This window comes from Vicugna pacos, chromosome 14, assembly GCF_048564905.1.
Source record: "Vicugna pacos chromosome 14, VicPac4, whole genome shotgun sequence".
Classification (NCBI taxonomy): Eukaryota; Metazoa; Chordata; class Mammalia; order Artiodactyla; family Camelidae; genus Vicugna; species Vicugna pacos.
In genome coordinates, this window is record NC_133000.1 from 2,509,829 (window position 1) to 2,530,270 (window position 20,442).

General features: G+C 47.4%; 1 protein-coding gene across 2 annotated transcripts in view; it reads right to left on the reverse strand.

The window, feature by feature from the left end:
* The window catches only part of SPATA13 (spermatogenesis associated 13), a 104,595-nt gene extending 86,089 nt beyond the window's left edge, over positions 1–18,506 (reverse strand). Inside the window, exon 1 of one of the 2 annotated variants that reach the window (XM_072976015.1) lies at positions 18,389–18,506. The gene's annotated coding sequence lies outside the window, so the exon portion shown is untranslated. Of the gene's footprint in view, positions 1–17,496; positions 17,652–18,388 lie in introns of those variants that run through there. The other variant, XM_072976016.1, reaches the window with a different exon arrangement.
* Between the last annotated feature and the right edge of the window lie 1,936 nt (positions 18,507–20,442).

The following is a 20,442-nucleotide window of genomic DNA, read 5'->3' on the forward strand; positions in this document are numbered from 1 at the left end:
TGTTCTGGAACACATAGCTTGTGCAGCCAGAGTGGGCAAAAAAGACTCTACCTTTCCAGTACTAGGGATCTGTGCTCTGACTGCTGACTGCTGCTCCTAATCACAGAGGTGCAAAGAGGAGGGCAACCATTGCTGGGGCACCTCCCCCACTGTTGCAAGCCCACACCCATCTGGCTCAAGTGACTTCCAGGGGACTTAAAGGACCTGTGCCTCTTCTCCCTCTGCTTCATTTTTTTGCCTTTTCCTCTTTAGGGAACCAGACATCAAAGACTAGGACATTCAAAAATAACTGAATGCAAGGAGAAAATTTAAAAGTAACCACACATGCCCAGGGAAAGGCTCAGAAAAGACCTGAGAAAACATTAAGTTTACATTCAGGCTGATCATCAACACAGAGATAGCCTACAGTAATCAAAACCACAAAAAAAAATAAACAACAAACAAAAATGTAGAAAACCCCAACAAATCCTGGGGAAGAAGGAGAATCTGATTTTCAGATTTATCATATTATTAGATTTAAATGTCCAGTGTTCAGTAAAAAAAAAAGTCACAATGCATAAAAAGAAACAGTAAAGTATGGCTCATTCAAAGGAAAATAAATAAATCAACAGAAATTGTCCCTTAAAAAGACCTGGTGGCAGATGTACTAGACAAAGACTTTAAAAAATAACCCTCATAAAGAAGCTCAAAGAACTAAAGGAAGATGTGAAGAAAGTCAAGAAAATGATGTGTGGACAAAATGGAAATAAGTGTAAGGAGACAGAACACCTAAAAGACGTCAAAAAGAAATTCTGGAGCTGAAAAGTATAATAATTGAAATAAAAAAACTCATGAGAGGGATTCAAAGGAATTAAGTAGGCAGAAGGGTCAGCAAACCGGAAGATAAGACAATGTAAACTATAGAGGCTGAGGGACAGAACGAAAAATTACTGAGGAAAGGAGAACAGAGCCTAAGAGACCTGTGGGACACCAGCAAGCAAACCAACATACACATCATGGGAGTCCTAGAAGACAGAGAAAAAGGAGCAGCTAGAATATTTGAAAAATAATGGCTGAAAACGCCCCAAATTTGACGAACATAAACATCCAAGAAGCTCAACAAACTCCAAGTGAGGTGAACTCAAAGAGACTCACACCAAGACACATTATAATCAAATAGCAAGAGGAAGCAAATCATCACACACTGTGCACTTAACAATGGTTAAGATGGAAAATTTTGATGTGTGAATTTTACCATAAATTTTTAAAATACACCCAAGTGTCAAGGAGGATGTGGAAAAACTGGAACCCTCATACATTGTTGGTGGGAATGTAAAATGGTGCAGTCGCTTTGGAAAACAGTCTGACATTTCCTCAGAAGGTTAAACATAGGGTTACCATGTGATGCAGTAATGACACTCCCAGGTATATACTCAAGAGAAATAAAAAACATACATCCACACAGAACACATGTACACAAGCATTCACAGCAGCACTATTCATAATAGCCAATAAGCATAAACAATCCAAATGTCCATGACGGATGTGGAATGTGGAATACATACACTGTGGAATGTTATTTGGCAATAAAAAGAAATGAGGCACTGACATATGCTCCACCATGGATGAACTTTGAAACATATTGAGTGAATGAAGCCAGGCATAAAAGGTCAGATATTGCCTGACTCCATTTACCTGGAATGTCTACAAAAGGCAAATCTATACAGATAGAATGTAGATGAGTTATTGCCTCGGACTAGGGGCTTCTGGAGAAAGGGGAGTGACTGACTGTTAGTGGGCATGGGGTTTCTCTCTGGGGTGATGAACATGTTCTGAAATTGACCGTGGTGATGACAGGCAGGACTCTGTGAATATCCTAAAAACAATTTAATTCTGCACTTCAACTGGATGAGCAGTATAGTATGCCAATTATATATAGATATATATATATTTTTTAATTGAAATATAGTCAGTTTAAAATGTTGTGTCCATTTCTGGTGTACGCATCATGTTTCAGTCCTACATATACATATGTATATTCCTTTTCATATTCTTTTTCATTATAGGTTACTACAAGATATTGAATATAGTCCCCTGTGCTATACAATAGAAATTTGTTGTTTATCTATTTTACATATAATAGTATTTGCAAATCTCAAACTCTCAATTTATCCCTTCCCATCCCCTTTCCTCCCTGGTAACCATAAGTTTGTTTTCTATGTCTGTGAGTCTTTTTCTATTCTGTAAAATAAGTTCACTAGGATTATTTTTTAGATTCCACATATAAGCGACACCGTATAATATTTTTCTGTCTGACTTACTTCACTTAGTACGATAATCTCTAGGTCCATCCGTGTTGCTGCAAATGGTATTATTTCATTCTTTTTTATGGCTGAGTAATATTCCATTGTATAAATATACCACAACGTCTTTACCTAGTCATCTGTCAATGGACATTTAGGTTGCTTGCACATCTTGGCTATTGTAACTAGTGCTGCTGTGAACTATATTTCAGCAAAGCTGTTTGAAAAAACAAACAAATGAGGCTGGTGGCTTTGCTGTGGTGTCAATTCATTCTTACTCTAGTCAGTAGGTGGTAGGAACGGTTACAATCTCAGCTCAGCCATTAGACAGAATGGGTCGGTCTGGGTCGTTACTTAAACTTTCTGACCTTCAACATGTGCACCTCTCTTACACAGGTAATAGCACCTTTCCAGCAGCACATGGCACACAGTGAGCAAGCTTATCATGGTGCTTGTTATCACCAGTACTCATGATAACTGCACACAAGTCACGTCCTAACTGCAGAGTAAAACAACCCCTTACTGCAAGAAGACAGATGCACGTTTCTCAGAAGTTTCTAAATGATCTCTATTCACAGCAGCTGGGTCATAAAGCAGCCCAGTGAACTGCTGCTAACTCAATACACGTTTTTGAGAGCATGCTCAGGGCTGGCAAGCACTGGCTTTTGTTGAATTTCATAGTTCTCCTGTCTTTTTGGTCTACATGGGCAATTTTTAAAAATTAATTAATTAATTTAAATGGAGGTACCGGGATGGAACCCAGGACCTCCTGCATGCTAAGCACGTGCTCCACCCCTGACCTATAAACCCTTCCCCCATGGGGAGTTTTTTAAAAACCAAATTCATTTTCAGTATTTAAGAAGGGAGATTCCACTTATATTAAGATTTCTGGATTTTCTTGGGAAAAGAAGTTTTGCTCACACTGGGCTCTCTTCTGTTGGGACCCCACAGGCAGAGAGGGACTCCAGGGTTTCCATCCAAACTACGTAGCTCCTCTACCTGCCTGGCCCCAAAAGCATCTGCAACATCAGGGCTGTCACAAATGAGACATGAAGACCACTGAGCTCCCCACCTTCCCAAGGTCACAGACCAGCTAGAGATGATGAAAGCAGCCCCGCGAATCAGTGGGGCCCCTTATCATCAGCCAGATTCATTTTGCAGAGAGGGAAACAGTTGTGTGATTGATCTAAGGCACACCACACCAGCCAGACCAACGGACACTGGGCATTACTGAATTACTATATATATACTACATATATATATATATTACAAATACTGAATTACTATAAAGGCATGGATCCCTTTCTTCCAAATATCTGTAAGAACTCAATGTCACAGTTAAAAGTACCAGTGAATCAGCGAAGTAAAGTATATTCGTGACCACCAGGCTTTGATTAAACTAAGGACTAATAAAGACGCTGAATAGACCATTTCCCACTTCTTCTTATTCTAGAAGAAAGGAGGAGGCTCGTTAATAAAACGTTAAGAAATAAAAGCATGGGGGGGAGCACGCATGAGGTCCTGGGTTCCACCCCTTGTACTGCCTCTAAAAATACATAAATAAACCTAATTACCCACCCACAAAAGCCAAAAAATACACGGATGTAGCTAAAAAATTTTATATAAAAAAGAAATAAAGCATGAGCTTGTTATTTTTTTAACATTTAACAGCTTACCAACCAAGCATGTATCATCTACTTAGCTATATGGAGCTTCTTTAGAGAATTCACAGAAAACACAGTAATTAAAGAGCCCCAAGGTGAGAGAAAAAATGCCAAGGATCTCGTCCAGGAACCACGCCAGGTCCTGTGTGCTCACTCTGCCCTTGGACCAGCCTGGCCCCATGCATCACAGCCACCGGTTTTCTGGGAAAATAACATGTTTTTGTGATCTGACAAGCAGATATTCAAGGGAAACTACAACGTCATGGGGGAAAAGAGAGCAAATACTATGATATTTTTAGCTGTGTTCTCTCATTATTTTGTTGCGTTACATGCAAAGTAACAGACCAAGGTCCCTGCTGCCCCGCTGCCCTTCTGCCCTGGTACCTGGTTAAACAGGTTACACTCCCGGCATGTTTACGAAACGACGTGGTGAGGTAACTTCAGCACTGACGCTGATCCCGGATCTGTCTGCATTTAAATTTAACGTGATTCACGTAGATATTCTTTATAAAGTTGTGTTACCGAAAAAATGATGTAAGTAAAAATTTTCAGTATACATGGAAGCTTCTGTTTCTTCAGAAAGAATACATAAAAATGGATATAAGGTTTAAGAAATTTATACTTGCCAGGCGGAAGGTAGAGCTCAGTGGTAGAGCATGTGCTTAGCAGGCACAAGGTCCTGGGTTCCATCCCCAGTACCTCCATTAAAATAAATAAGTAAATAAACCTAATTACCCCCCCAACAAAACAAACAAAAACAACAAAAAAGAAATTTATATTTGGCCTCTATCTGTATAACAATCGGACTGAAGAAACAAAAAGTACACCAGGGTGTAAGGAAACCTGGCCCCCTGCACCCACTTTGGTGGCCGGCACACGGAAGGGGACACGCAGGAGCGGCCCGGTTTTAGCTGAAAGAGACTACGTAACCATGTAATAAAACACAGCTTCCACACACAGCAGTTTTAATATTATTTTTCAAATTTAAGTTGCAGCATCTGAAACTAAAATAATCTTCAAGGTTTAACTTATTCTTATGTTTTCTAGTAATCAGCCTTTGTGGAAGCCACTGAGATTCTGCATAGCACAGGGAACTACAATCAATATTTTATAGTGACCTATGATGAAAAAGAATATGAGAAGGAATACATGTATGTGTATACATGACTGTAACATTGTGCTGTACACCGGAAGTTGACACAACATTGTGAACCGATTTAAAATTGTAAATCAATTTTAAAAAAAGAAAGAAGGAACACTACAGACCCTGCAGATAACAAAAGGTAAGAAAGGAGCACTGAACAACCGCACATAAATCTGACAACCTGGACAGAAGGGACTGCTTGCTCAAAAAACAAAGCTGCCGCATCTCACACAGTGCGAAACAGACAACTTCAACAGACTTTAACTATTAAGGAAATTGAATTTGTCATTTAAAAACCACCATAAAAGAAATCTCCAGGTCCACATGGTCTCACTGAAGAATTCTACCAAATATTTTAAAAAGCATTAACACCAATTCTACCCTATGTCTTCCAGAAATTGAAAGACATCTCTCTACTCATTTTGTGAAGCTAGTACTGTCCTGATACCAAAACCAGGTGAAGAGAGTACCCCTCCACCACCAAAAAAAAAGCCCAACTACAGGCCAATATCCCTCATGAATATAGACGTAAGAATGCTCACAAAATAGAATTCAGCAACATATAAAAATAATTATGCACATGACCTAGTGGGATTTATTCCATTTGGGTTTATTCCAGGGATCCAAGACTGGTTCAATATTTAAAAATTAACCAGCATAATCCATCATATTAATAGGCTACAGGGAAAAACTCATATGATCATATCAATTGACAGAAAAAGCATTTGATAAAATTCATTCATCATCATTGAAGAAAATTCAAAACAATGGAATAGAAGAGAACTTCCTCAACCTGATGAGGAGCATCTACCAAAAAACTACAGCCAACATTACACTTAAGACAGGATGCTTTCCCACTAAGATCAGAAGGAAGAGGCAAGGAGATTTCCTCTCACCACTCTTATTCAGCAAACCATGAGACGTTCTAGCCAGTGCAATAAGGCAAGAAAAGGAAATGAAAGGCATACTGGTTAGAAAGGAAGAAATTAAACCATCCCTATTTGCAGATGACATGATTGTCTACACAGAAAAACCCAAGAAATCTACCAAAAAAAAAAAAATCCTAGGACTAATAAGTGAGCTCAGTAAGATTACAGGATACAAGTTAAACATATAAAAAAACTGTTGTATTTCTATATATTAGCAATAAACACATGGACATTGAAATTAAAAATATAATACCATTTACAATTGCTCAAAAAAATGAAATGCTGAGGTGTAAATCTAAGAAAACGTGAACAGGAATTATATGCTTAAAATAACACAAAGCTGATTAAAGAAACAGAGAGACACACTGTGTGCACTGATTGGAAGACTCAACATAGCAAAGATGTCAGTTCTCCCAAAATTCCAGCAAGATATTTTGTAGATATGAGAAGATTATTCTAAAATTTATATAGAAAGGGAAAAGAGGTAGAGTCGCTAAAACAATTTTGAAAAGGAAGTAAAAAACGGGAAGAATCAGTCCACTCAAATTCAAGACTCATAGGAATCAAGACTGTGATGCTGGCTGAGGTATAAACACAGAGCTCAATGCAACAGAAAAGAGAACTCAGAAACAGACCTACACAAATATGCCCAACTGATTTCTGATAAATGCGCATAGGCACTGAAGGAAGAGAGAGAGCCTTTGTAACAAAAAATGGGCAATTAGACAACTACAGGCAAAAACAAAAAACACCAAAAACCAAACCAAGATTTCACACTTTATACAAAAACTAACTCAAATGGGTCATGGACTTAAATGTAAAACTATAAAACTTAAAAAACAATAGAAGATTTTCAAGATCGAGGGCTAGGCAAAGAGTTCTTAGGCTTGACACCAAAAGTATAATCCATAAAAGAAAAAAAATCAAAAAATTGGACCTCATCAAAATTTTGTTCTGCAAAGGACCCTGTTAAGAGGCTAAAGAGACAAGCTACTTAGTCAGAGAACATATTTGCAAGCCATATTTCTAAAGGGCTGGGGTCACCTTCAGAGAATTGTGTTGAGTAAGGAAAGCAACACCTAACATACTGTACAATTCCAATTTTGTAACATTTTTGAAGTAATAAACCTATATGCAGAACAGATCAGTGGTTGCTAGAGGCAAAGAAGGAGCAGGGGCAGGAGGGGCGAGGGTGTGGCTACAACAGGACAACCTGAGGGGTCCTCTTGGTGATGGAGATGCCCCCTGTCTTCACGGCATCAACGTCAGTATCCTGGCTGAGAGGCACTAAATCATGTAAATATCACTGCACTAGGTCACGCATGGGAATCCACAATCATTTCAAAATAAAAAGCTGAATTAAAAAATTATCAAGTAAGAATTTTAAGCTCTTCATGAGTACAACTGTATACTGTCTTAAGTCTCAAGTCCCCACTCTCCTTCCACCAGCCCTGCCTCTTCTGTGTCAGATGTCGACTTTCACCCATGTTACTCACTCCAGCTAATGAAAACAATCTGCACCATCGCCGTGCCTCCCACACCACCAAACACTGGGACCGGGGTACGCCTTTAATCTGAAAGTTCAAAGTTATCTTACAGAGACTTTTCCTTGACCATCCAAATCTCCTGGCCAATGTAGACAGGTTCAGTAGGAGAGTCTCGCATGGAGGCCAGAAGTCTGTCCGAATCCCCGTGTGGATTCCTCCGTCAGGCACCAGCAAGCAGGTGTGGCCACCTCCCTACCAGCCGGGCCATTGTGTTATCAGCCCTCTAGACCGCTTCCCTCAGAACCGTTCGCCTCACCCTTGCAGTCTCAGCCCGCACCTGCGTTCAGGAGGCACAGCGGCGGCAGGCAGCCTTCCCAGCACCGACTCCCCAGCTCCGCCCTCCTCACGGACACAGCAAGTGCCACAAGATCTGCCCAGCAGGTTCTGAGATGAGGCTCGCCACCTCCCCATCTTCCCTCACCTCCCGCCAAACGGCAGCACTGAATACGTGAGGCAGCACCTCCCAGTGTGAGAGCCGCTGCCCTGGGGGGAGCCTGGAGCCACCCAGATCCTGACGTGAATCTGAGCTCCTCACTCTTCTGAGGTGAGAGCTGGGGGATCCTCCCACTGGGGAAACATCTTCCCGTCTAACAGTCCACGGGAAGTGTGTCCAGGCTAATTCTTTCTGACTCCTGCAGCAGTGCACTTGCACAAGGAAGGGGAAGACACACTAACCAGGCATGTGGAGCAACTGGTCACTGCGTGACAGCTCTCTTTAAATCAATCATATAAAAAACTTTGTGTGGAAGAAAGTTATTATATATATATAATGTATTTTTGTATATTACATATTTTATATAAAAACATATATTATATATATAAATATACACATATACATATAACTAAGCATATATAATACATATATATGCTTTCAAGAGTGTTATGTTTTTCAGGAGTCCTCTCTCAATAATGACTAGAGTGCCTCCCAGGTCTTAGTCACCCTGAAAGCACACAGAGAAGTGGTGTCTGGGTTCAGGATGCGAGGGGCCGGGAATCCTATTGCTGGGCCCTTTTGTTCATCCCAGACGGAGCTCAGACAGCCAAGACCTCATTTCAGGGCAGAAGCGTTCCAACTGACACCAAGTGTTCTTAAACATCCCCAACCTGAGAAAAACAGACGTCCTGTGCAGGGGGGAGGGGGAGACCTGGCTCTACCGGGACAGCTTTCCACGAAACCCGAGAAACAGCACCTTCCTGCTGACAACAGGCACTTCCTCCTTTCTGAGAGATTCCTCATCCCAGCAGGAAAGAAAAACCAAGAGATTGGTCACATCCACCCACAAAACAAACAAACAAACAAAAGGAGATTAAAGTCCTTACTAGGAGAAAGACAAAAACAAATTCAGTACAAATTCAGGAGCCCAGCACACATGGAAATTTAATAAGCCATTTTGCCTCAGAATAATGGTGGCATGGGGTTTGATTTAATTAAACTCAGCAGGCTTGGAAGCGGCTCCCAGGAAGTCAATGTGATAAACCTCCTTCAGATGGACTAGGATGAAAACGGAAGTAACTACACCACCAGCCCAGACCTCCTGCGCAGCGGCCTTCGTAGTCCAGGCTCTGCGCGTCCACCGGCACGCGCCGACCTTGTAACGCTGGACCACTGGTACTTCTGTGAACCGCTCGAGGGCTCCGGGTCAGCTCTGTTCAGGGTGAACACCTCGGATGGAGGGTCAGTGAGAACTAGAGATTAGGAAAAGCAGAGGGAGTTCCTGCTTCCCCCTGCGGGACTACTTCTGCGTCAGAAGGAAGGCGCTGCGTTCTGGGCCCTGAGTACTTCTCCTGACTTTGAGTGGAGTCAGCAGCAGCGCAGATGGTCTGCGGGAGGAGGGCTGGGGCTGACGGAGCACACACACCTGGCCCTGCCCCTTCCCGGGAAGCTGAAGATTCCAGCCAGAAAGGAAGTCTAGGGGAGGTTACCTCCATCACTCCCCTCTCACCAGACCCAGAGATCTCAGGAGAGAAGGTGGGGTGGAGGGAAGGGGTTACTGCTGAGCCTGGACGCTGTGTGAGCTCATCGCCAGTGCCTCACCCTGGCAGGAGCCACGTCCCGTTTATGAACGAAGGGTCCCTCCGTCCCAGTGAGCCTAGTCGGTCCACGAGCCATTCTGACCTGCGGGTGCACAGACCCCCCGCCGGGTGCACCACCGCCAGGGCACCAGGCCTGCCTTCGGACAGCTCCACCCTGAGCAAAGCTATTGATACCAGTGCAGGTCGGCGAGGACGGCCGCGGAAAGTAGGAACGTAACCCCTACCATCAGCCGATTCCTCAAGCTGCAAGCGTACAAATCAGCCTTCGTACTCACACCCTGCCATGACTTGTCCTGAAAGAGACGAAAGGTTCACGAGAAGCTGCCGCTTTCCTGATGCAGAATTCAAACACTTCATTTCTTAGGGAGCCCAGGAAGGAGTCTAAGACCCGACTAGAGGGGACACAGTAGGGGATCAGCGGCCAGTGCCCAGGGCTCATGGTGCTGGCTGCATCCTGGACCTACACTCCTGCACACCCGCAGGTCACAGCCAAGAGGAGCCGCTGGGCCACAGCGGTGAAGTCCCCCACCCTCTTCTGGGATGCGCAGGACACGATGTTTCTGGCAGGGGGGCCGGAGGGCCGGGAGGGGTGTTCTAATGCGAGCTGGACTTGACTTGGTAAAATGAGCAGCTCTTGAGTAAGATCAGCCACTCAGTCCACCCTGGGGAGTTTAGATTTGTTTCAGAGAGGTCAAAAGTGGGAAAAGCAGAGAAAGCAGGTCTGGCCGATCGTAAGATGTACCATTTTTAAAGAATATTGTTTACTTTCCCTGGTGTATTTTGGATGGATTTCCTTACTTTGGAATTTTTTAAATGAAAATCTATTTTTTCACTCTTTTCTCATTTTAAATATGTCATCCTGTTGAACCCACCAGAAGCTGTCGATGTTCATATATCTCCTCATCTTACCGTTTCGAATGAAGGTTTGGGGATGTTATTTCAGAAGGATGCACGGACCATTTAAGCCGGGCAATTCCTGTCTTTCTAAAGCCTATTCAGCCCATGAGTAGCCCGCACAATGGAGGCCAGTCTTTACCATGATACTGAGCTGCTGTGTGCTGGCGCGACAAAAGCTTCCCCGGTGGCAGATTTTCACTTGGTAATCAGGCAGCGGAACAAATACAGCACACCAATTATTTCTCTTTGCAACACACATTTAAGTGTACTAGGGCCAATCGAAGAGCAAAGAGCAGCTCCTCGTACGCCCTGCGTGGCAACACAAAACCGAAAACACAACTGAACCTTTCCACGTACAGCAAGAGAACCAATCATAAGCTCGAGATGTGAATTCCCACTTCGCATTTCCCACTCATTTGGCCACCCCCACTAGGACAGACCAGAGACTAGAAGAAAATCAGAAACCTCCAGCTGGATTGCAGACTTCGTTCTCAGAGTGCTAACTGTGGCTCACTGACTCAGGTCTCCAGGCACCCCCGAAACTGGACTTTAATAACTTGTCGGGATGTTTTAGAGTAATTGTTGCATGGGGTTTGATTTAATTAATCTCAGCAGCGCTCAGAGCAGGCCTATGAAGTCAACATAAGAGATTGCCTTCAGATGTTCTGTTATTAAAAGTTGAGTAATTATGTCACCGAAAGAGACAGGTACAGAGAAGGCTGCGGCTACAAACCCAAACCTAAAGAAACACTTTCTCCAGGCAGACAGAGAGGTGTGCCCGCCCCTCCGCAAGGAAGAGGGGCGAAAACGGCCAGCTGGGTGTCTGGTGCACAGCACATGCTCACTGATACTCGCTGAATTAATAAAACAATGAAGCTTGGATAGACACGTTGACAGGGCAGGCTACACAGAGACTGTAACCCTTTCACATGATGCTTAGAAATACGTCATTTATAACATAGACACATGTAGATCCTAGAAGACAGTTCAGGAGCCAGAGACCAAGTCTAGAGATGTCTTGAGTTGGAAAACGGGCATTTAAATACAAATGGTGGATTAAGCAGGGACCAGAATCTTAAGGTGCCGGATTCCCACGCTCACTGTAAAGTGCAGCTCCTTCACAACTTTAGAATCGGGTTGAATTCCAAAAATTCAAGCTTTTCTGTACGGAGGAGGGAAAATGGTGCCCGGTGCCAGGAAGCCTGGCAGGGGTGGGGGCTGTGCGCCCTGTTCACACACGACCTCTGCAGCCCCAGGTAGAGGGCGCTCAGAACTCGATGTGCAGATCTGTGCTGGTCTCACCTCCCAAGTCCCAGAGCAAGACAGAATCACCAGGAGATCCCACACTGACAGGCACATGGCATCCAACAATCGACGTAGCCCCGCTTCCCCCTCCTGCCACAGACCACCAGAGCCCCCAACCCACAGCAGACGGACGTGCACGCCCTCTTCTGAGCACTTTCATTTCATCCCCATGACAGTCTATGACTGTGGTCCCCAACTTCACTGCACATGAGAAAATTCCAATGCCTGGGTCACACCCACAACCAATCACAACATTTGGGGGTGGGAGCAGGCATCAATCTTTCTTAAAGACCCCCAAGTAATTCCCACGCCCAGCAAAGTTTGAAACACTCGGCTAAGAGATGGGTGCTGTGACTACCTACATTTTTCAGATAAGGCAACAGAGGCAGAGAGGCCTTCCCCAGGTCACACAGCCCTCAAGCAGCAGAGTTGGGACCTGAACCCAGTTTATTTGACTACCACCAAACGCTAGGAAATCATGTCTGGGAGGGGTGGTATGGAAATAATATAAATGACTAGTGTGCGATGAGATGAAGCGGGGTGGGCAGGAGAACTTGAGAGATGTGCGTGGTCCAGAAGTACAAGACACGTGGGTGGCTCTGTGCTTGAGGGATGTCTTACATACCCAAGCAGGGAGGAGTGTGGCTCTTCAAGACGACTCTGCAGCCATGAAGAGGAACAGTGCTTCGGGCCTCTGGAAAGCACATGTTCTAGAATAGTGGTTCTCAGACCTTAGCATGCATGAAAATCACCTGGAAGGCTTGTTAAGTACAGACTGTGGGGCCCCACCCCGAGTCTGTAATTCAGGGGGTCCGGGGAGAGCCCTATAATTTGCTTTTCTAACAAATCCCCAGATAATACTGACACAGAACCACTGTTCCCGGCACATTGGAACAGCCACAAGTAATGGGCCGGGGACTGGGGCCACACAGAATTGTCTGTGGGTCCCTCATCACCAAGCTGGGGTCTGCCTCCTCACCTCTGTTTATTCTGTCCTCAGAGGCTGGAATGCCTCCCTCTGTCAGCTCCTTCCTATTACTAGTCAGCCCAGGCTGAGGTCAGTGCCTCCTCCAGGAAGCCTTCCTGGATCCTGAGCCTCCCCTGTGCTCTCCTAACACCCTCCCCATAAACTGACCCCTCACCTACTACGAGTCCTTAGACTTTCCTTTCACACGTCCACCTCTCCCACCGGAAAGAATGCAAGCTTTCCCGAGACAGGGCTGCTCCTGACGACTCTCCACCGCCCCTGCCCAGCATGCGCCCCTGCCCAGCACGCGCCTGGCAAGTAAAATGAAGTGCAAATAGAGCAAATTTCTGAAGCAGAGGCTGTTTTTCTCCTTCAGCCACAGAGAACCCAACATCTGAACCAGATACGTCTCAGTGCACATATGTAAGTGGTTTTAGGACCCAGGACTCCTCTCTCTCTATCATACGGGGTAGTGACGTACTTGGGCCGGACCTAGAAACGCGTTTACTGTGACTGAACTGTATCTCTAACATTCAGCTACAAGACTGCACACTTATCCTTTCATACAGAACAATAATTTCCGTGAAAGGCTGAGATCAAAGTTCCGATGCCAGGAACACATCTCATTCCTGGCCTCCTGCCCCCTCTGCTGTAAGACAATAAAACCTGGGACCCACCCTCCCCTGCACCTGCCGGGACGGCAAGCAGAGATCCCGCCACCACCACCTTCCAGTCCAGTCATTTGGGACCTGTGCTCTATTCTTCTCCAAGGACAGCTTGCCAGTCTTAGGGAACAAACTGTAACCGTGTTAATGGGGGAGGGGAGAGGCTGGCCCCTCCCTCTCCCAAATTAGCTGGCAGCGTCCTCTTAGAGGTCCCCAACCCCATGACTGAGTCCTAGAGAGAATTAGGGGGCGGGGGTCCTGTCCAGATCCAGCCAGAGTGGGAGACATCCTGAGTCAGGCGCATGGTCCCTGAAATGACAACACTGAGTTCTCATGGCTTCCACAGTGACACAGAGTCGTCTTGCCACACAGAAATGGACAGAGGTTATTTCTGGCCAAGAAAGCAGGTCCTTTAAGGTCTTGATTAGCTAAGGTAACAGTCCTACATCCAGGACATTTAAATATTCTGAGCACAGAATGGGGCATCACCTGTGTCCACGAATGCTGACCTCCCGACCACAGCAAATGGCCACAACCACTTATGAGAAACACAGACCAGCTCTGCCCACTCCTGGCTTTGCCACTGCTCCCGAATTCTCCCAGACACAGTCAGAAAGTATCCCTGCCCCTAGGGGAGACGGGGGAAAGGCTGGCCCAGAACTCCCGTGAGGCTGACCCCATGCCTCCCTCCTGCTCCATCGTCAGTCCAGCCAGCAGGCACCATCTAGTTCGTAAAAGGCTCTGGGAACGCTGCTGCGGAGGGCGTTACCAGATACAGAGGAGACAGATGGGTGCAGATTGTCGAGCCAGGCAGCCCTGCGTTCAAATCTCAACCTCAACTCTTACATGGGCTCTGGACCTGTCCCTGAGCATTCACTGCGTCACCTGTGAAGGAGGAACAGTAAGCCTAACTTGCTCCTCAGTTATGATGATCCCCACCTGAACCGGAGAACAGACAGACAGTGTCTCCTCAGTTCTCCCACGGACAGACACAACCACCTGTATCATTCTGGAAGCATCAGAGTGAAGTTAATTACATGCAACGTACAAGAATGGCTGATATGGAATGAGTTGAGCCTCACAGGTAAGCAGTACCCCACCAGGTTCCCTGAGGGCTCCTGGAGAAGGAGCTGAAACAGACAGCAGGGAGCAGAGCTGGAAAAGGGGCAGTGCAGGGAGGGCACGGCTGGGAGTCCAGGGTCAAGAGGAGAAGTGGGGGAGGGTATAGCTCAGTGGTAGAGTACATGCTTAGCATGCACAAAGTCCTCATTTCAATCCCCAGTCCCTCCATTAAAAAAAAAAAAGGAGAAGCGGTGGGCATGGCAAAGCCAACGCAGAGACAGCAACTAACTTGAGATGCCCTCCCCTTCGCTGCTGTTTTGAGATGCGGCGATGAAGGAAACCAAGGGGCACTTGGTACTGATGCATTTCTGTCTGCAAATGGAAAATGCAATTAAACATTACAGCTACTGATTTTTCAATTTTCTTGCATGATTTGCCTCTAGAAAGCAATGTGCATTTGGTGTTCCTTCCTGCTGTTTCAGAAAACAAAAATATTGCTTTCTAAAAACATCTGGATTTATGCTTCTGCGATTTTATGATCCCATTTATATCAATACATCTCTCAAAAGCCCACATTTTTAAATGTTTAGCTTTCACACACACACACACACACACACACACAAACCACTGACAATGTCCCTCCTAAACGAATCCTTGCAATGCCTCTTTGCTCAGGAAACGAAGGACTGGCCCACCGCCTCTGAAGCAAACTCAGAGGTCAACACACCAAGCTATAAGCCAGCAAGCTCTGGACCAGAGGTCAGCAGACCCGGGGTCTAAGGTCAGCTCTGCTGTCCTGCTGCCTCCCTTGGACACGCCGCTTTATTTCTCTGGGCCACAGTTTCCTCACCTGCAGAACGGAAGTTCCCTTCCAGCTGTCAAAGTACAAAGCTACCAACACTCGCTTCACCAGCTGCACAGGACCAATAGTTGCCTCCAAGAACTTTCAGGAAGGTGAAGACCGACCCGGAAATACATGAACAAGGCTTTCAATTATATGATGAACCAGAAATAAACAAGACTCATAGCAGCATGGGGCTATGCAGGGCCCAGGGCTCTGGCCAGCTGAGGTGAAGCTGCCCTCTGGCGCAGGGGAGGACGCGGCTGGCAGTGGTCTTGGTGTGAAGCTTGCTTCCAGCCTCTGCAGCTCAGGGGAGCGTGCACTCTCTTCAGGAATGCCAGCTGGAAGCCAGCCCAGGCCCTGTCCCCAGTCTTTCTGAGGCACGGGAGGCATTAAGCTGTCCCCACACACTCCTCTACAGGTAAAGATATCGTGCCCTCAGTTGTAAACTGCAGACCAAATAAAAGGTGCAAATAATGACCTCACATCCAAAGCCAAACCCCAGCCCATGCCTGAGTTCCGAAGTCCACGTGGCTGTGGTGTGGGCACACAGCGCCCGTGAGGAGAGCAGGTCCCGGACTGCACAGCCGTGAGAAGCTGGCCCGGGGCTTAACTTCTCTGAGCCTCCCTCCTCTCATCTGTAAAGTGGGGACAGGCACGCAGCGACATCACAGGGACGTGAGGGCGATTCGTGAGTTACTACAGCATGTCAGTTCCCTAGAAGAGTGTTTGGTGCCTGTACTAAGTGTCTGACCACTGCTACCTAAGGCTCACTTTAACATCCATGTCGACACAGTCGCAGGACTTGTCTGTATACGATGCTACTTCAGTAAGAACACAAACGGAGCCTGGGGCAGATGGGAAGGTCCTGAAATCCAGAGCCGTCCCGGAGAAAAGCAGCTGCTGGCTGCCTCCTCAGGACACTTTTAGATATTCTGAAATACAGACGTCTGCCAGGGAGGGCAGGGCTGACTGGGAGGGAGGAAAAGGAACCCGGGTGGTGATGCAGTAGAAAACTCACAAGCAGAGGAACCGAAACAAGGTGCGCGGTGGAGGCGGGAAAAGCTTAGGGAGAAGCAGGCAAAAGGCACGGGGGCGCGTGTGTGGAGAAGCCCGCGCCGCGGGCGCTCAGGCAGAAAAGCGGACAGTCACCTGGGGGGAGGAAGACGGCAAATCCGGGCACCAAAGGAGGCAGGTGAAACCCAGAATGTTGCATAAGAAACAGTCACGTAAAACTCTAAAGGATGGGGCGTGGGGGTGGGGAGAGGACAAGACTCAGCAGCGCAGGAGCGAAGCACTGCGAGCAGGACCCGCAGGGCACCGCCGCCAGGAGTTTGGAAGAAGTGAGGGGGGCACAGAAAAGGAGCACTTGTCAGGAGGGTGGGAAATAAAGTGGCGTGAAATTTCTGCTCCTGTTAGCGAAGAAGAGCACAGAACCTGGGGACCTGAGGGGTTAAAAGGGCAGAAAATACCAGGCAACACGGAAAACGAGTGAGATGTGGGAGGAGGGGCGGACGATGTAAGAATTCAGACGGCCTCGGTAACAAGTGCTTAATAAATTCAAGGTACGCTTCCATTTATAGACACGACTGTCCAGTGCTGGGAAGCAACTGACCGGCAGAGTTTTGTTTGGTTGGTTGCTGCGGTTTGTTTTTCCTCACCTGGACGGAGGGTAGGTTTGCTCGGGCTCCGGGACGGCACAGCCAGGTGGTGGCCCGCCAGCCCGGGTCACCTGAGTCCCCGGACGTGGGCGCAGCGCTGCTGCGTGTCCTCAGGGACCGGGGCGCGGGCGCCCCCACCTCGCCGGCCACAAGTGGAAGCGAACCAGCCCTGGCGCTCACTCCGTCCAGTTCAGAGAAGCCGGACGCAGGGTCCCGCCGCCTTTCTCCAGAAGGGAGCCAGGGGAGAAACTCGCTTGGGAGGAAGTTCTCCACCGCATCCCCTGGGCGGCGCGGGGGCCCCGCGCCTTTGTCCGTCCCGCAGCCCGAGCTCCGGTTTGGGGACCCCCCAGGCGGCCGGGCCGCGCCGCGCCGCGAGCGCACGGAGGGGCCACGGCGCTCGGGCTCCGAGGCCGGCGTCGGGGCCACCTTCGCTGCCCGGGCTCCGGGCTCCCCGCCCTGCCACCCGCCCGCCCCGAGCCCCGGCGCAGCCGCACCTACCACGGCCCGGCCCGGGGGAGCCTCCGAAGTTGGCGGATCCAAGACGTCCCGGCGACTCAAGGCCGGTCCCGGTGCCGCGCAGCTCCAAGCACGCCGGGCTCTTGGAGGCGCTTCTGCTCTGGTGCGCGGCCTCCGGCGGGCGGCTGGCTGGGCGGGAGGAGTGCGGCGCTGAAGCCCGCCCGCCGCTCCCGCCCGGCCAAGGCCACGCCCCCGCTCGACCCAGGCCACGCCCATCTGACACGCACTCCGCGCCTCCGGCCACGCCCACGGCTGGCTCCCTCCTCGCCTCAGGCTGTGCCCGGGGTCCGGCCCCCAGACCACGCCCCTGGCTCGGCTCTCCCTTCATCCCTTCAGACCACGCCGCCTGCCTGGGTCTCTCTCCACCCCCCAAGACCACGCCCTCGGCCCGCCCTCCCCGCCCCCAGGCCACGGTGCCACCAGCCAGCCTGCCCCCACCATCCTGGCCATTCCCTACCCCCACCCCCACCCCCACCCGCACCCACTACTGGGACATCCCCCAACCACCTCCCCGGTGCTTCGACACTTGCCCCCACTCTGGCTCCTCTTCCCCTCAGCTACACCCCCAACCCCGCTCCCTTCCTTCCACCCCCAGCGACTCCCCTATACCAGCACCCCCGCCTGGGCCCCCTAAGCCCGGCTGCCCCCACCCCATCGAGCTCCCAGCCTCGCCCCGGGCGGGAGGAGCTGCCGTGCCTCCCGGGCACCACCCCAACCCCTGCCCCTGCCCCACCTCTGCCCAGGAGGTGGTTGCTCCAGGCGAAGATACACAGGCTGCGCTTTTCCAAGCAAAGGAAACCCTGGGCCCACCTCCCCAGGACCTACAGCAGGTCTCACGTAGTCCGCCTGGGTGACCCCCACTCAGAACTCTCACCTCTCCCGCGTGGCTCGAGGATCAATGATTAATTCACGAGAAAACCGCAGACGCGAGGCAAACCCCCGCGCTGCAATCTGCGCCCTGAACGCCCCGAGATTGTTTCCTGATCTGCAGCTAATGGAACTCATAAAATAAACACATTCTTTTAAAAACTGCCGTGTTTTAGATGATTCATTTGAGTGGTTACGTGTGCCAGCATTATTATTATAAACATGTGTTACTTTAATAATCAAAGAACAATAACCACTATTTTTAAACTAAGGTATAAAAATATTAAATTACCCAATGAAAAGCCAAAATTAATTCTATACATGCTGTTTTAAATAGTGAAAAAACTATTCTGTATGATACTTAGATGGCAGACTCATGTCATCATGTGCTCGTCAAAGCCCACAGAATAGAACGTAGGATGCAAAGAGTGAACCCTCATGTAAACTCATTTATCATACATAGCGTATCAATATTGGCTCATCGATAGCAACAAGCATGCCACCCTGACACAAGACATCAGTAGAAGAAACTGGGGCTGAGAGAACGCTCCTTTCAACTCAAGTCTTTCTATAAACCTAAAACTGCTCTGAGAAACACCCTCTTAATCAAAGCACACACACCACAATATTAATGGCAAGTATCTCTGGGTGGTGGAAATATGGGCAAAGTCTTATTCTTTGGATCTTTATTCAAATTCCTCAAATTTTTGATAATGAGTATATATATATTTATTTAAAGCAGAAACATACTCTATACATAAACAATGGAAAATTTTAGAGACATAGCATGAAGGGCTGATATCAAATATTCCATTTTATTTCCACTTGAAATAACTTTAACAAAACCTGCTTGAAGCTCTCATACATGTTACAAATGAAACCTACCTCAGAATTTTTTTAAGAAAAGACTATCAAAGGCAAAACTGAGAGTTTTAAAATGATCTCTTTAGAATCAACACACATCTGAAGAGATATTTTTGATTACTCTATTTTAAAAAATCCGAGTCTTGAAGGATTATTTCTGCCTGCTTGGAGATTATTATTAATATTTACCTGCAGTGCCTCTCAGATAAACAGAGTTGTAAAGACTTGGCCCAGAGGCACCTGCTTCCCGGATACCTATGATCGGGGCTAGCCCTTTACCTTTCTGAATTTCAGCCTCCTCTTTGGTGAAAAAGGAAACCTCCCTCTCTGGATTGGTTGGAAAACATCAAACTTTAGCCCATATAAAACTCCTGATATCTTCGCACATACATACATTATTAGTTCCTGTCCTTTTTTTTAAAAAAAAAAAGGTTTTAGTGGGACTTTGGTTTTAGTGGGACTCGAGCTCTTGGGATAAAAGATATTTCTGGTTTTAGATTATTAACTTGTTGGAGCAGGGCAGGATGTGTCAAGAGAAAAAACCCTGATCTAACACCGAGAGACTGGGCACTCTACAGCATCCATTCTAGTTAATAGGAAATAAATCACCAGACTTCTCCAGCTCTCACTTTTCTGATCTGTTCAATGTGCAATATGGACCAGTGATCTGTTTCTTTCAGCTTCCATCATTCCATGAGGAATCTCATTGTGGCTTCTGAGCAAAAAGGCTGAAGCCTCCCACAGTGACCCCTCTCCGCCCACGGGACCAGCCATCACTCACTGCCCTGCAAACAAAGCTGACATCTGCGTTCGACCTTCCCCACACATGGTAACTTCCAAAGGTTTCTTTGAACTTTTTTCCTCTTGGTGATCTGCTCGCACCCAACTCTGACTAGGAGCTGAAACTCTAATTCTGCTAGAAAGCCAATCCAGAGCTCTCACAAAGAGCCATTCCACCACCAGTGCAGACAGCAACTACCAGAATGTCACCAAGTCTGTGGTGCACTTTTTTCACATGATAACATCTCCAAAATTATGTGTCCCTCTGTGAATACTTTCTGAGCCCTTAACATGCTACGTCCTCTACATTCATTCTCTACTTAGAGCTTCAAAGCAGCTCATGAAGTGCATTATCTTTCATGCCCAACCTGGCTGGGGGCAGAGGGACACTTATACATTAGCAAGAACTTTTCTTAG